The 12,102-nt window shown below is 46.0% G+C and overlaps 1 long non-coding RNA gene across 1 annotated transcript; it reads right to left on the reverse strand.

Annotated features, from left to right (window-relative positions):
- Positions 1–273: 273 nt before the first annotated feature.
- Positions 274–9,270, reverse strand: LOC144100720 (uncharacterized). The gene is made up of 3 exons (XR_013307817.1): positions 9,082–9,270; positions 1,723–1,819; positions 274–369 (listed from the first exon to the last, which is right to left on the reverse strand). It is a non-coding gene; the product is annotated as an uncharacterized LOC144100720 (long non-coding RNA).
- Positions 9,271–12,102: the final 2,832 nt, after the last annotated feature.

A 12,102-nucleotide genomic window follows, 5' to 3' on the forward strand; every position in this document is an offset into this window, starting at 1 on the left:
GTGTTTGAATATCGTCATATTTTCTTCCGTATTATATTAGCCCTCATACGTGGAAGAATACTGCGTACAATGCAGGGTTTTTATGTGGATCAGTTGACGCGACCAGCATAGACGGTATGTTTCACCCTGTGTGGTGCTCATGGTGAAGAAAATTCAGGGAATTATGTATGCGCTGTTGTATTGATATTCCAAGTTCTCAACCACACCATAGCAGCGATAATTGCCGCACGCTACTCACTGAGAACTAAGCGCTCACCCGGCCATTGCAGTGGAAGTAAGGATGTCAAATGCTGGCTCGTCACATGGTACTTTCTGCCAGACGCGACGAAAGTATTCTCTGCGGTGCAGTGGTGGTCCAGATCGGCCGGGCTGCGGAAAGAGAATCTTACGTGAGCTTCCACCACTGAATTGCACGAACACTGACTACAAGCTGTACCGCGCATTCTGTAGCACAATGGTACATTGCGGGCACGAAATCTGTGGGGTGGCCCGTATCGTGTGAACTCTGAGAATACCTATGTAACACCTTTGAAGCGAAAGGTTCACTACACTAGGCAAAAGCAAAGTGAGCCTGAGGTCAAGTGTGGCTACTGGCCTCACCTTATGTTCCGCTAGGGTTTCGCACCACTTGACTTTTGACCTTTTGATTTGCGGGCAGAGGACGGCAGAATAGGCCGCAGCATTCATTGGTTGACCAACCTTTCGAGATCAACCATTAACTGCATGCCACCTGCCAGGGTGGCAGTGTGGGCGCACTGCTAATCCAGTGTGCGGAACGCACTCACATTATAGATGCCAGGCCGCGTCTGCTTCCCGATAAACCACAGCTTTCACTCTCTAACCAGGTTTAGCAGTTGTTAAACCGCAGCTAATTTTTTACATGTGCCTTTTTGAGCGCAGCCAGATTTCCACTTGGCTGTGTGCCAGCAGCGTTCTGATTGGCGGATTTTATACAGGCATCTACTGCGCATGCGCAGCACTGCCAAACATCACGCGAGCTCAATCAGGCTGCAGACAGTGAAAAGTTCTACAGGTCCTTGGCGCTCAAGGATATTAGTGAAAAGGTACGTTTTATACTTTCTTTAGCACAGTACACGTGTCTTGCAGCATAAGGAACTATCAAATTAGCAGCTTTTGTCATTGAAATCCCGCCTTAGATAACGGAGTCTGGGAATAACACTGGTTACAGCTATCAACTCTGCCGGCATAAGTGGAAATGCCGTCCAAGAAAGAGAAAAAACTGAATGAAAATCAGTCCTAACGAAAATACGCAGTATAACTCCTTAGAAAAATGGTCTACAGACAGTCTATACACTGCATAGACTATTGCCTTCCTACATATTCCTTTTTGTGTATTCATAATCTATAGACTGTTAGCTATAGATAATATTCAACTAAAAGTGTATGGCCATAGATCTATTGATTTGTATATATACTGTCTATGGGATTTGTTTTGCCTATAGACTGTTCTCGGTGGTTTGTCTACAAAGAATCTATAGATTTTATAGACAGATGTTTATGGACAGTCTATAGACTGTATAAAGAAATTTTTGTGAGGGTTAAGAGCAAGGCAAAGATACGAGGTCATCTCCGCCAGTCTTCCCACCAGGCGTTGTTCCTATTTTGGCAACTACATGCTTAGCGCTAGAGCAGCCATTGTGTGCAGTCAGTGCCCCATGTAGCTTACACAATGCACCGAAACAGTGGTTAAAAAAGGGTTACCTTGTGAACGGCTACCGCAAGCGTCTGCGGTGGTCTCCAGTGGTGGCTTGGTTGCAGGGTCAGTTGGCTCCCTGCTGAACAGGCACGGTTTCAAGCCCTGCAAGTCAAGGAAATAATGGGAAGATCTTTAGGGTTCCGGGGAGCTGGAAACAGTTATTCTCCACGAGCACTCACTTTCATAACTGACACCACAAAGATTGACAGCCTGACTACTGCAGCACGACTCGTGGCACTATTCTATCTTCGATCAGTTTAAATTTCTCTAGTTTAAATTCTTTTGTCTAATTTAAATGGGCTATAAAGTTTTTTATGCAATGAATATATTAAGAAACTTCTATTTCCACCTTTTTTTTCCTAACATAACTGGCTGCTCGTTATTCCAAGGCAGACACCGAATGTTCGCAGCCGGCGGTACTCCAGACGAACGAATGTTTATGGGTTTACGGGGGTTCAACGTCCCAAAGCGGCTCAAGTTATGAGGGCCTCTGTAGTGAAGGGCTCCGGAAATTTCGGCCTCCAGGGGTTATGAAGAATGATGTCACACCATTTGTTAAACACAATTAGAAAATTAATTAGTGTAGTGAAAAAGATCCTAAGAGTAGGTGGTTACACCACAATCTGACATCCGCTTCCCAATAAATATCCACAGAAACCTTGCGTAAAAATGACAGAAAACTGTATCTGATGTATAAATAACTAAAGGTTTTGGATTTAAAAGTACGTGGAGATCAAACGGCGGAAGTCTCGGAAAACAATCCAAATTTCAGAAAACACAGGATTTGTATTTGTATGAGCATTGCACTTATTAGAATTTATAATGTAACGCTTCTCGAGGTATTTCAGCCAACATTTGCATTTAATCATTCAGTTTACTTCAATAAGCGTGCCAGATTACATTGCTCTATGTCAGATAATAGATTTCACATCCGATCCCCACTTCACCCCAAATCATTAGCGGTTCCTGATTGCCTAAACAGAAGAAAAAACTGCGCTTAAACACGGGACGAGAAACAACACGAGAGCACTACGCGCCGACTAGCAACTCGTTTTTATTCCAGCTGTATATATCTCGATTCTGGCGAAATAAATAGCAGTTGCTTCCTTCATGTCCTGTGCTTCTGCGTTGTTGTTTTTTTAAGCATAATTCGACATTTGGCTAAAGTCTCTGCCTTAACACCACTTAAACAAACCAGTTGAAAAGCAGTGCGTTTAAACTTAACCGTCTCCTACGGAACGTAAACGCTTTCTAAGGTATTAGATATTGGTGGAAGTAGGAGGTTTAAAAGCAGCATTTGGGAAGTTGATAAAAAGCCAGAAGGAAAGCAAATCGCTCATTCAATTTCGGAGCGAATACTTTGCCGTAAATAAAATAAGAAGTAAGGATGTATTCAACATATAATCTAGGAGCTTCAGTGGGACTGCAGTTCGGCTAGGATTACGGAAAAGCGTCTACTGGACATCGCAGACAGGTATTTTTCAACGCCAATTCCCCTCCCCTCGCCCTAGTGGCGTGACAAAGGCTGCAGGACTGCCTCGAAAAAGCCAAGTCTGCATGCGGTGCAGGTACACGAGACGGCGGAGTAGGCTTTGAAGAACACTCCTGCATTTACCTGCTGGTGCATTCCAGGCGGCAAAAAAGTGACCGAAAGTCAGGTTCCTTCGTTGCATAGTAGAATGGAAAAGGTAGAGAGAAAAAGAGAAGAAAGACGAAAAGATGCACCCTCTTAACTCTCAAGGCGAGAACTGCGAAAGAATTTGCGAAGGAAGCGCTTGAAAAAGCGAACCTGATGCAGCTATCAAATTGGAGAAGCTTCAGCAACAAACAGCGTGTATTACGTCTGGAAACGAGATGCCTGAAGCTATAGCTTGGTGCACAAAGCTAAAAACTAGTTTCAAATTTTTTTTCAATACATTTACATTTTTCCCGCTATGTTTTGCACACACGAGGTGCCACGGTGTTTCTAGTATTCCCTTTGATTTCCCAGGAAGGAAACGGAAGACCTCAGAAGCCCGAAAAGGCAACAAAATAAATTTTTAGTAGAAATGTCGCAAATCTGACCAATTTCCGCACAGCAACCGAGACACCTAGAATTCACGTGTAAGTTGATTTCTGAAGCTAGAACATATGACCGCCCAGTTCCGGTCAACAGTCACAGAGTGTTTACTACTCTCGACGTTATAATAACATCCATAGAGCGAAAAAAATAGTATGTGGATTTGTTGAGCTAATCCGGCATGTAAAAAGCGACAGCTGTCGGCGTTCTGTGTTCATTGGCGTTGGCGTTGACAACTCTCTAGACTCCGATGATTTTGAGGAAAGGATGAGCGCATAACTGGCTCCCTGTGTCAGTGGACGCCTCAATCATGGTTTCAGGTTCGTGGCGGTGGTGAGCGAGAAAGAGATGTGGGCGGCATCCATTACCGCTGTCAACGTTGACACACGCTCGGAACAGCAGGGATAGGCTGCGCGCGGCCTTCATTGGATGACCAACATCTCGTGATCAACCATTAATTTAACTACCACCTGCCAGAGTGGCAGAGTGGACGCGCCGGCGGAATGGAGTGTGTAGAACGCACTCAACGTTACAGACGCCAAGTTGCGTCTGCTTGCCCAGAGACACGACAGCTTTCGCTCTCTAACCAGGTTCAGCAAAAGTTAAACCGCAGCTAACTTTTTTGTAGCGATAGCTATATTACAGCAGCATTTCGAGCCTTCAGCGTGGCGGCACCGTGGCTACCGTGGGTAGAAGGCGTGTGTGGGTAGAAGGCTCTGGAGTAATTTGTACCACCTACGTTTCTTTAAATCGCACTGACAAACCAGCAGACGGGTGTTTTTTTGCCTCTAGGCCTCAGAGACATATCGCCGCCTCGGCCGGGATTGCCGCTAAGCAAGTTAACGCAGCGCAGAAATTATAAAGTAAAGGCTGCACAAAATGCACATATAGTTTTGAGCCTGACAAGGAAAAAAACGGATCCGTTGGTAAGAGATGTGCCTTTTATTAAGGTAGGTAATCGTACTGTGAATACATGGCAGGCACTGTTCGCTTGTGGTCAAAGGCGCTAGCACTTTGCGTCTTGAAACAAACAACGTTCCTTGCATTGTAAGCCTACAGCATACAGACTCTTCCTTCTTTTATAGAAAGCTGGCGTCGTGCACCGCGTACTATGCACGAAAGACGAGGAAATGGTCGCGACGTTCTGTGCGGGAAAGCAGTCATCTTGACCGAGGGGAGACGAGCCAGTCCAGCACTGTATCATCATCATCATCATAATAATCAGCCTCACTACACCCACTGCAGGGCAAAGGCCTCTCCCATGTCTCTCAATTAACCTCGTCTTTTGCCAGCTGCACCCACCCTATGCCTACGAACTTCTTAATCTCATCCGCGCACCTAAGCTTCTGCCGCAGCCTGCTACGCTTGCCTTCTGTTGGAATTCACGCCGTTACCCTTAAAGACGAGCAGTTATTTTGCCTTCGCATTACATGCCCAGCACAACACCATTTCTTTCTCTTGATTTCGACTAGAATGTCATTAACCTGCGTTTGTTCCCTCGCCCACTCTGCCGTCTCCGGTCTCTAAACGTTACACCTATCATTTTTCTTTCCTTGGTTCGCTGCGTAGTCCTTAACCTAAGCTGAATGCTTTTTGTTAGCCTCCACGTTTTTGCCCCATAGGCGAGTGCCGGTAAGATGCTGCTGTTGTACAATTTTAATTTGAGGGAAATTGGTAAACTGCCATTCATGATCTGAGAGAACCTGCCATATGAGCTCCACCCCACTCTTTCTTATCGTTCTACTTATTCCCTCTCATGATCCGGATCAGCTGTCCCTACCCGCCCTAAGTAGACGTATTCCTTCACCACTTCCAGCACCTTGCTGCCTATTGTGAACTGCTGTTCCCTTCATCATCATCATCAGCCTTACTACACCCACTGCAGGGCAAAGGCCTCTCCCATGTCTCTCCAATTAACCCTATCCTTTGCCAGCTGCATCCACCCTTTGCCTGCAAACTCTCATCCGCCCACCTAACCTTCTGCCGCCCCCTGCTACGCTTACTTTCTCTTGGAACCCATTCCGTTACCCTTAAAGACCAGCGGTTATCCTGCCTTCGCATTACATGCCCTGCCCAAGCCCATTTCTTTCTCTTGATTTCGACTAGGATGTCATTAACCCGTGTTTGTTCCCTCACCCACTCTGCCCGCTTCCGATCTCTTAACGTTACACCTATCATTTTTCTTTCCATGGCTCGCTGCGTTGTCCTTAACTTAAGCTGAACTCTTTTCGTTAGCCTCCACGTTTCTGCCCCGTAGGTGAGTACCGGTAAGATCATGCTGTTGTACACTTTCCTCTTGAGGGAAATTGGTAAACTGCCACTCATGATCTGCGAGAATTTGCCATATGCGCTCCACCCCATTCTTATCCTTCTAGTTATCTCCCTCTCATGATCAGGATCAGCTGTCACTACCTGCCCTAAGTAGACGTATTCCGGCACAATTTCTAGGCTCTCGCTGCCAATTGTGAACTGTTGTTCCTTTGCTAGGCTGTTGAACATTATCTTGGTTTTCTGCATGTTAAGTTTTAGACCCATCGATCTGCTCTGCCTGTCTAACTCGTTGATCATGATTTGCAGTTCACCTCCTGAGTGACTCAGCAAGGCAATGTCATCAGCAAATCGCAGATTATTTAGGTATTCTCCATTTATTCTTATTCCCAACTGTTCCCAATTCAGGCCTCGAAAAACCTCCTGCAAACATGCGGTGAACAGCATTGGCGAGATCGTGTCTCCTTGCCTGACGCCCTTTCTTATCGGAATTTTATTGCTGACTTTATGGAGGACTATAGTAGCTGTGCAGTTGCTATATATATCTTCCAGTATTTTGACATAAGGCTCTTCTACCCCCTGATTACGCAATGCCTGTATGACTGCTGAGGTTTCCACTGAGTCGAATGCTTTCTCGTAATCAATGAAAGCTATATATAGAGGTTGGTTATATTCTTCGCATTTCTCTATCACCTGATTGATAGCGTGAATATGATCTATTGTGGAATATCCTTTACGAAAGCCTGCCTGATCATTTGGTTGATTAAAGTCTAACGTTGCCCTGACTCTATTAGCGATTACCTTAGTAAGTACTTTGTAGGCAACGGATAGTAAGCTGATCGGCCTGTAATTTTTCAAGTCCTTGGCGTCTCCCTTCTTATGAATTAAGATAATGTTTGCATTCTTCCAAGCTTCTGGTACAGTCGAGGTCATAAGGCATTGCGTATACAGGGTGGCTAGTTTTTCTAGCACGATGTCCCCTCCATCCTTCAACAGATCTGCTGTTACCTGATCCTCCCCAGCTGCTTTTCCCCTTTTCATTGCTTCTAAGGCTTTCTTTACTTCATCTTTCGTTACTGGCGGGATAACGCATTGCTGTGCACTGCTTTCTTTCTCATTAGCGCTCTGATTACATTGGCTACTGTACAGGTCTGTATAGAACTCTTCGGCTACGTTAACTATCTTATCCATATTGCTAATGACATTGCCCTGCTTGTCTCTTAATGCATACATCTGGTTTTTACCTATGCCTAGTTTCCTCTTCACTGTTTTTAGGCTACCTCCGTTCTTTATAGCATGCTCGATTCTCTCCATATTAAACTTCCTTATGTCGGCTACCTTGCGCTTATTTATTAACTTTGATAGCTCCGTTAGTTCTATTCTATCGGTAGTGTTAGATGCCTTCATGTTTTGGCGCTTCTTAATCAGATCTTTCGTCACCTGAGATAGCTTCCCGGTATCTTTTCGAACTGTCCTGCCGCCTACTTCTACTGCGCACTCCGTAATTATTGATGTCAGATTATCGTGCATTGAATTAACATCAAGATCATCTTCCTCAGTTAAAGCCAAGTATCTGTTTTGCAGCGCTATTCTAAACTCCTGTGCTTTCCCTCTTACGGCTAACTCGTTAATGGTCTTCTTCTTCGCTAGCTTCTTCCGTTCCCTCTTCAAGTCTAAGCTAATTCTAGACCTTACCATTCTATGGTCGCTGCAACGCACCCTTCCGAGGACGGCCACATCCTGAATGATGCCAGGTTTAGCGCATAGTATGAAGTCGATTTCATTTTTAATCTCACCATTGGGGCTCTTCCAGGTCCATTTCCTGTTTTCTCGTTTGCGGAAGAAGGTATTCATGATCCGTAAATTATTTCTATCCGCGAATTCGACTAATAACTCTCCCCTGCTATTTCTAGAGCCTATCCCATAGTCACCTACCGCGTGGTCGTCAGCCTGCTTCTTGCCCACCTTCGCATTGAAGTCGCCCATCAGTACAGTGTACTGAGATTTTACTTTATTCATTGCTGATTCTACGTCCTCATAGAAGCTTTCAACGGTCTGGTCATCATGGCTGGATGTGGGTGCGTAGGCCTGCACCACTTTCAGCTTGTACCTCTTATTGAGCCTAATTACTATAGCTGCTACCCTCTCGTTAATACTGTAGAGCTCCTCTACGTTGCCAGCTATATCCTTATTAATGAGGAAACCCACACCTAGTTCTCGTCTATCCTCTAACCCGCGATAGCACAGTATGTGTCCGTCCTTTAGTACTTTATACGCCTCACCTGTCCTCCTAACTTCGCTAAGCCCTATCACATCCCATTTAATTCCCGCTAGTTCCTCAAACAGCACTGCTAGGCTAGCCTCACTAGCTAAAGTTCTAGCGTTAAACGTTGCCAGGTTCAGATTCCAATGGCGGCCTGTCCGGAGCCAGAGATTCTTAGCACCCTCCGCTGCGTCACAGGTCTGACCGCCGCCGTGGTCAGTTGCTCTGCAGCCGCTGGGGACTGAGGGCCGAGGGTTAATTGGTTTGATCATAGAAGGTTGTGGCCAAGTACTACACCAGGGTGGCCAAATCCTGCTCTGGTGAGGGAGTGCGTTGTCGGTTTTGGTCACCGAGATCAGGCCGCACTCCAGGCCTGGTTATGCAATTCCATCGAGACGCGGATTTTTTTTTTTTTTATAACCGGTGGAGAATTGCGCGGCACCAGGATTTGAACCCCGGTCCTCTTGCACGCGAGGCGGATGTTCTACCTCTACGCCATCGCTGCATTCGCTGTTCCCTTACTAGACTGTATATGCATCCCAGGAGGCTAACCTTCCACCGGACCCTAAAGGGCACCTACGCCCACAGAGTTACAGGCGGGAATGCAACTCTTCGGGCAGCTTAGTTCGCGTGTTGGAAAATAAATAGGATCCCTTGCCCTTTGTGGCTCCCCAGATGCGTGTGATATGTCGCTTATGGTTTACGGAATGCAACTCTTCGGTAGGAGAGCGCGTCGGCTTTGTGCTACGTTTTCCAAGAGAGGCAAGGGCTCACCATTCGCTCTCTCCTTCGGCACAACAGCGTGTACGGGCTTGGACATGTTGTTCGAACTCCGCTGGCTCAAGCGACGCCACGTTTCACCAAGCTGTGTCGGTTTGCACGCCTTTCCTGGCCAGGTATCGGAGTACACCTGGGGTACTTGGTGCCTCCGACGGCTGTTTCCATGACGACGAAAAAGCCGCGCCCGTCACCTGTACTGCAAGAGCGCCTGATATGCAGACAAACCTCAAAAGTGCCTCTGTATTGCTTCATGTCGTTGTCATAAACATGCGATCACGTACTACCTGTATAGTACCCATCGCTATGAAAAACTATTACCATTAAAAAGTAGCATGCTCTTACTTCATATGCACTTCCACTAACATTATTACGGTAAAGCATAGTTTCAGTTTGCTTACAAGAGAGGCGAATTTCAACAAAGTACCATCTGAACCATGGAGTGTGTAGCCTATTTTAAGCATACCAGACGGTTTTACATGCCGCATGCTAGACAGAGAGAGAACATAAAAGGACGCACTGCGCCGTATCACGTCTTACATGTAAATAAATACGTTGTGCTCAATTACGCCTTCTTTAACCCGACCGTTAGTTAGCTTGCAGCATGGTAGCTTCAGATACTTATGCGACCTTTAAACCAACACAATACAACTATAATCCGGCCAAGGTAGGATTCAGGCCGTGTTAAAGAGGCCTAAATAGCCCGAGAATGCATCGCCTTCAAAACAAGCATCTTACCCATGAAGAATTAGCCGCTGGTGTCAGACTCTTTTTCTACAACTAATGACTTAGTGCGCAGGTACTGCATCAAAATAAATGTCACTGCCCTAAAAGAAACAAACATTTGTTTGCTATAACATGAAAGCGACATCACCTGCTCTAATCACAACCTTTGGGTAGACTTCAGTGACCTCGTCTTAGAGAAAAGCATAGCGCTCCTTATTCAATGTTGCAAATGGCATTTATGTGACGCGCAGCACAAGCGTAACAAGTACTTTTACGTTGAAACACACGCCATTCAATTTAACTGCGTTTTAAAGTTTACAGAACAGCACTTTAATGACTATAGAGTAAGAGTTGCGCGCCTCCCAGCGTACATCTAGCATTTCCTCCAGATCACTGCCCACTGTTCTCAATCACTTTTCTGGTTTCGCTAAAACTCATCCTGCCGCGAAAAAACTACGTACTTCATGTGGCATCCTAAACTCGCACTACACTTCTCGTGGATGTGTTGTGCACGGGGTACACAAACTTAGTCACATATTTCACAGTAATCAAGAGCCACAGTCCCGCTGAGTTCTGTTGAGGTAACGTCCTGGCAAACCCATTCATGCTTGCTTCTCTGTGCAGCTCAATGGGCGGATTAGAAGCCACACAACTGAACTGTCAGTGCCCCAGTCAATGCGGCATTCTGTGTATGCGTTGAGGTACCTGTCTGGTCACCAACATAACTGCGGTTGATTGCTGATCCCGCCCGAGCTCTTCATCATGAGAGAATGCAGTTCCTCTCATAGAATCCTGGTCATAGCGCTTGTTGCTCACCACTTCAGAGCATCTTTATCCATGTGTTATTTGGACATCATAGAAATGCAGGCCTCTCACGACCACTGGTCAACAAGAATTTCTTCCCTTGAGTCTTGCCGTTCTCACACAGCATACTTCTTTCGTTTATATAGACTGTTAGGATTCTCCTTTGAACGTTCTTGAAATATCTTCCGGTTTTCTATCGTGCTTGTGTAGCGCGTCTTGAATATCATCTTGAATTCTCCCTTAAATTTTTTTTTAAGCAACAAGGCTTTCGGAGATCGCCCAAAGACAAAATCGAGCTGGCCCCTTAACATGCAACGGAGCTGTTTTTAGTCAGAAGCGATGATCCGAACATCGGCCGGCCACGAAAAATTGTCATTGTGATGACGCTCTAAAGCAAACTAGGTTCCGTGCGTGAAGCACCCACAGTCCCAAGTCCTAAGAGAACCTTTCTTAAATCGGCCATTACGTGGAACGTCTCGCTTTCCTTCTCGATGACCTCTACGAGTTTCTTGCTCCGTTCTAGCACAAGTGTAGCTCTGTTTGGAACAGCCGTCTTCCAGTGCAGGTGTGCATCACGTGACCACTACACCAGTGTCCTAAACAGTTCTCGCTTAATCTCGCGTTACACTGTCGTAACGGAACTGTGAATTTCTTATTGTTGCTATTAGGTTCGGTTCTGGCTGCGCCTTAGTGGGAAGCACATGCATGACGTCACACTCTGGCCTCTGAAGCGTAGGCGATGACATGTGGTACGATTTTTACCGACACACGTGGGCGCTAAAATTTCTGCTCTTTCACAAATTAGGTGTTAACTGCAGCAGGTCTCTGTGTGAATGCAATACCTAATACAGCTATTACCTGTCACCCCAGTACCTATTGTAGCTTGATAGGCAGCCGCTGAAGAAACGAGCTGAATGATTTGGTGTGTGCACCCAAAGAATGGCACAGACTGAGCAGGTGCTAATTTGTGCAGGAGACTCGCAGGAGGGGCGGATACAGTTACGGCTCTTTCTTGCACCAGGAATAACCGCACTCCTGTTTGTAAGCCGTGCCTGACTCAGTAGAATAAGAAAACAGAGCTTACCCCTGCCTGAAGAAGATCTTCAGCGTGCCGAAAGCACTGCCTTCAGTCCCGGGTAGAAGCCATCGGTGCATGGTGCCCAGAAGAGCGCCGACTGCGAGAAAGCATTGAAAGAAATTTGCGTCTACATGGCAGTATAATTGCCTATTTCGTCTCACCTACCATTAGCCAGCGTGGAGTTAAATTTCTTCCTAAAAATTAGAGCTGTCGCTTTTCTGTGGTACGCCGAAAATTATAGCTAAGCGCGTTCAAATATAAAGAAAAATGTGGGACAGCGCAGGGGCGCCAGCGTATAAATGCCGGAAACTACAGAATGCTGCCTAGCTGCTGCTCTGGAAATCAGTCGCAGTTGATAGCTGCTTGCTGGTATGTGTGATGGCAGATAGAGGGCTGTGATGATCCCGGGT

Source organism: Amblyomma americanum, chromosome 8, assembly GCF_052857255.1.
Source record: "Amblyomma americanum isolate KBUSLIRL-KWMA chromosome 8, ASM5285725v1, whole genome shotgun sequence".
In the NCBI taxonomy this organism is placed as follows: domain Eukaryota; kingdom Metazoa; phylum Arthropoda; class Arachnida; order Ixodida; family Ixodidae; genus Amblyomma; species Amblyomma americanum.